This window comes from Leiobunum rupestre, chromosome 1 (genome assembly GCF_980474605.1).
Source record: "Leiobunum rupestre chromosome 1, qqLeiRupe1.1.hap1, whole genome shotgun sequence".
In the NCBI taxonomy this organism is placed as follows: Eukaryota; Metazoa; Arthropoda; class Arachnida; order Opiliones; family Sclerosomatidae; genus Leiobunum; species Leiobunum rupestre.
In genome coordinates, this window is record NC_143384.1 from 32793978 (window position 1) to 32799086 (window position 5109).

General features: G+C 42.5%; 1 long non-coding RNA gene across 1 annotated transcript; it reads left to right on the forward strand.

Annotated features, from left to right (window-relative positions):
• The first annotated feature begins 4096 nt into the window (after window positions 1-4096).
• LOC149962167 (uncharacterized) lies at window positions 4097-4685 on the forward strand. The gene is made up of 3 exons (XR_016478101.1): window positions 4097-4172; window positions 4246-4481; window positions 4541-4685. It is a non-coding gene; the product is annotated as an uncharacterized LOC149962167 (long non-coding RNA).
• Window positions 4686-5109: the final 424 nt, after the last annotated feature.

Sequence of the window (5109 nt, forward strand, 5' to 3'; positions counted from 1 at the left end):
AAAGCCGAAAGGGAATTCTGAGAGAACCAAAAGCCGAAAAGGAATTCTGAGAGAACCAAAAGCCGAAAAGGAATTCTGAGAGAACCAAAAGCCGAAAGGGAATTCTGATACTAAATGACGAAATTGTGGAATTGAAAGCCGTGTGGCCTTCTCCCTGATGTCGGTGGCCAACGAGTTCCAGGTCCTAGCATACCGAAAGAAAAAGGAATTTTCCGAAGCCAAGCATCTGGCAAACTTTAGAGAGTACGTCGGGCAAGACTGCCGAGTACTAAGGGTCACAAAATCTCCAAGGTTGAATGTTGCAGACCTGGTAAATTTCAGTAGCGTAACAATGTCGCAAACGACCCTACGAACGGAAAGCGGTAAAAGATAAAGCTTTGCTAGTCGTTGATCGTACGAGACATGGCTTGGCGAGTTAGCACGCGGAGACTTAAGGTAAAATCGGGTGAAACCCCGCTGAACACGTTCCAAAGTAGCAATGTCCTTTTTGAGAGAAGGATTCCAAACCGGAGAGGCGTAGTCTAGTACTAGTAGACACATCGAACGAAAGAGCGTGACGGACGCGCGGGTAAACTCAATAAGTCAACTCAAACGACGGGCACAATTACAAGCGTGGTTGACGTGAGACGCCCATTTAAGGTCTCTCGAGACCAAAACGCCGAGGATTTTCATAGCATATACGCGAGTAATAGGGACGCCATTTATCTCGTAGGAGACCTTCACGTGAGAATTTCTTCTGGTAACTACCATGAAGTTACATTTCTTGATGTTAAGGGAAATGATGTTGGCAACTCCCCATTGAAAGACATGAGAGACACTATCTTGCAAGGACAAACGGTCAGTCGTAGAACGAATCGCGAGAGAGATGTAGCTATCATCCGCATATTGGTAAAGAGAACAAGCGTGAGTCAGAAGCGATGGGAGATCAGAGACGAAAACGTTGAAAAGTAAGGGCCCGAGTATTTATCCTCGAGGCACGCCAGAAAGACCCGGTCGGTAAGAACTGAATTCACCGCGATATACAACACGTTGGAAGCGGTTGCGTAATTGTTTTTAATCCACTTCAAAAGCACTCCACTGATACCAGCTCTTTCAAGTTTAAACAACAACCGTTTGTGGCAAACAGAGTCAAATGCTTTTGACAGTCAAACGAAATCACATGAATGTCGGGTGGGTTACGTTCATATAGTGATGTCGTCCATTCACGGGAAGAGTGCAAAAGTTGATGCGTACACGACAGACCCTGTATAGGTATAGCTGAATTGTCTTCAAGGTACTTATTCAGTTTCTCATAAATTACCGACTCAAGTAATTTGCCAACAACAGAGGTCAGAGATATAGGACGCTAATTTGATGTCTCATTTCGCTCTCCCGACCCTTTGCAGACAGGAACGACGTTAGCCAGTTTACAGGCCGAAGGGAGATATGACGTTGCGAGTGACAAATTAAACAATTTGACCAGCGGGTCAATTACAGCCGGAGACATTATCTTGAGAAGCCTGGGCGTTATACCATCAGGCTCACAGGCGGATCCAGACTTCAAATGTTTTAATGCAGGTGCAACTTCTGAAGAGTCAATAGAGATAAGAGAGATACTATTTGCACTCGGTCCAAAACTAAGAAGAGTCAGATTTGGGTCGGGTTTGGTAAAGCTGCTATAGAAGAAATCACCAAAAGCCGTCGCTATGTCCAAGGGTCATGATAGTTGTCTGTCCTGGACTTTAAAAAAGGACGGAGGTGGAAGCTGGGACTTTGAGCGAACGAAACTATTGAATTGGAAATAATACTGCTAGAATTACAATTACGATTTCGATTGCCATGTTTACGCGGGACCTGTTCTGATAAGACTGTACGAAATTCATCTTTAAAATTAGGTGGTAGCGCCATCTATATTTTGTAAAGTTATATGGCTAAAAATAAATAATTATTGGCTAACTCACCGTAACTTGAGTTAAAAAGGATCGTGTTGACAGAATAAAATATTTTTAAACAACTTCTAAGGTTTGTTTGTTACGAGTAATCATACATTTCAATTTCGCATCAGATTCGCGAAAAAATTCAATTGCAATATAGTTGCCACCACTAGAGATGCCGCCACGGTAGAACGATAAAGTTGACAAAGTCTCCTTATTGAACGAAATTGGTCCCGCGCCAGCCAGATTTAGTTGTACCTCTATTTATTCCCATCTCAATGAACGAAACTCCAAAACCGTTTCGGATAAGCAATAATAGTATCATGTAGAAGTGACACAAAGCCGTCATAAGCCTCTCTAGTCTTTCTTCGTAAGGCATTGCTAAAGTCTTTATATCGTTTCCCATCAGAATCTTTCCGGGTTCTCCTAGCTTTCATAAACAGCGAGTTCCTAATGTCGCATATAGTATTGCATATTAGTCTAATTACATTCGAAATTAGAAGAGGAGACTTTAATCCGTCGCGAGTTCTATTGCACCGTAAAGTCGCTTCTTCAATAACCAGTTCCATTTCAATTACATCAGGCCACTGTGTAGGTATGGGGACCCTATCTACCGGCCTGCAATCGATCATTACCCTAATTGATTGATATTCGCCGAGCAGGTTACGCGTCATCTCGCTCCTAATGCCGCCAAAATGAGGATTGCGCTCCAATGTATTAACCAATGAACCGGGATAATTGGCTCTCGCTTGGATTATCAGAGGCATGTTATGTGCTAGCTTTGTTGATGTTATATTTTTGCGTTAATCAAAATTATTTATGGTTTCTGTCAAGTGGCTTGGCCCACGAGGGGTCGGAGTGTGCAATAACTGGTGGCTTTATCGGGGAGTCGGCGTCTGGCTCTTGTAACCCATCACGGGCGATGGCGCACTGGGAGATGTTAGCTCCGTCCAAATGGTCCTATCTCCACCTCCGACTTCGGTCCGGTGTGGGCTGGTAACTGGGCTTCGGCCCAGGCTAACGGAGAGGGGCCGGGCAAACTGGCCGCTTCGGCGGATTGGGTTGCCTGCTGTGGGGCTGCGGACCTCCGTATGAGGGCACAGCGGACCCATCTCCCGGCCATTTGGAGTCCCTCCGGGATCTCCGGTGCCAGCTGTGCCGGGTTATGCGGGCTGCCGTGTGCCCGCCGTTCCCCTTTAGGAGCTCTTTCCAAAGGGCTTGGCTCTCTACCTTCCTAGGTGGGGTGTCGGCCGGAGTTGCCAGAGCATCCGCTCTTATTCCCACTGCTGTGTGCGAAGTGGGGGCTGGTCGACCCATTGCTGCACCTTCTGCTGGGTTGAGTGGCTTGCGTCGAGGGTGCGACCGTCAGTAGTCGGGTTCTGCTACCCATGCTGGTTTTGTCACCTGTCCGGGCTTGCGGACGCTGGCGTAGGGCGTAATGATGACGGACCTCCGGTGGTGTGGTTTCAATCTTACCGGTACACCGGGCTATAAATCTGATGCATGTCAAGTGGCTTGGCGGGTAAATTTTCAAGGTCACTGTTAAATGTTTAGAGAATAATAAGTATCCCCAATGTACGGTAGGTGGCGCCATGGTAAAAGGTAAAATTTTAACTGAATTTAGCTTGATCGTAATTGAAACAGATGGTGGTACGAACGCTACAATTTAAATGACTTGGCAAGTCAACGTCCGTTGACGGAAAATCAGTTCAATACGCCTATTTTGATTTACCGTTGAGTATATGCATTTGAACAATAGTCAGTTGCAGCCTTAACAATGTATTAATAATTTTAGTACAGAACTACAGATATCAATATGTTTATCTTAGTTTAAAGAAGTAAAGTCAAGGGATAATAAGCATAGTAACATAATAACAATAAGTTTGACAATTAACGAGATTTACAACCAAACTGATTTTCATAGGTATTGCGTAATCAAGATGTTTTCTCATCAGAGAGCCCTCTAGTGACTAAAATATGTGAGACTTCCGCTAAGCCTAAATATTTGGTTTCCGATAGATAGGCGGATAATTAGGCTAAAATGATAAAAATTAAAAAAGGTTTTCTCGGCGCCACGAGCTGATGTTTTTTTATCACGCGTGATTCGCACGCGCGCTTCGAAACAAAGCCAAAGTCCCTCGCGACTCCAGAACGTGCTCTCCGATATTAGGCTTAAAGTTTTATCAAAACGTAGTCATCCAAAACGGTAAGTCGCGAGTCCCAGTCACAGCTTGAAGAGAGTATCAGTGCCGAAAAAAGGTTCGGTTGGAAAATTAGCATTAAAGCCATAGGAAGTGTCATACTTATTGTTATTATGTTACTTGTGCTATAGAGATATAATATTTACTTCTCGGACACTTTTTCAAGCCAAACCTTTCTGCAGGGACCCATTCCGTGAATCTTGTCAAATACCAATTACGACCAAAATGTAGAATGAAGGGGTAAACGTTACTGAACCTGGCCTTGAAATAGAAAATCCAAGTGATACTCAAAATGATGATAAAATTCGCGTCCAATATAAAATGACGCTTTCCAAATAACTTATTAACCTTTTCAACACAGCCAATGGTAAGGCAAAATAGAACAAAACCAATTTGTAACTAATCCAAAACACTTTTACATCGTAGAATTGGGTAACGGTTAAACAATTGTGTACCTCCGAGGCAAATACCACGAGGAATGGACCGAGCCAAGCGTACCAGGAGTATTTGAAAAATGACAACTTGCTATTGGGCAATTTTTGAGACAAATTATGGAAAGACAAACACTGCTCGTTGGTCCAAGTGAAATTATCAAATAAAAGTAATGTTTTAGTTAGTGCTCGGAATTGTTTATTCATTATCCACAAAATTTCCGATTTATTTAACAAAAGTTGGTAAAAAAATATAATATTAACTTATTTAATTATGTTTTTTACGCCACCAAGCATTTATTTGAATTAAAATGGTATTTATTTAAATAATTGTTTGTTTTGTTTAAATAATAGGCTTATCCACTTTCGATTATTTAAACATTTTACAATTATTATTCAAATATTAGTTATTTAAATAAATATTATTTAAATATCGCCGAACTTATTTTATCCATGGATAAAAGTTAATCGAACGCCGACCTCTAGTTTTAGTAAAGCTACAATTCAAAATGGGGCCCGATTAAGAACAGGGTTTCAGGCTTTCAGCCACTAGCAAACTCGCAC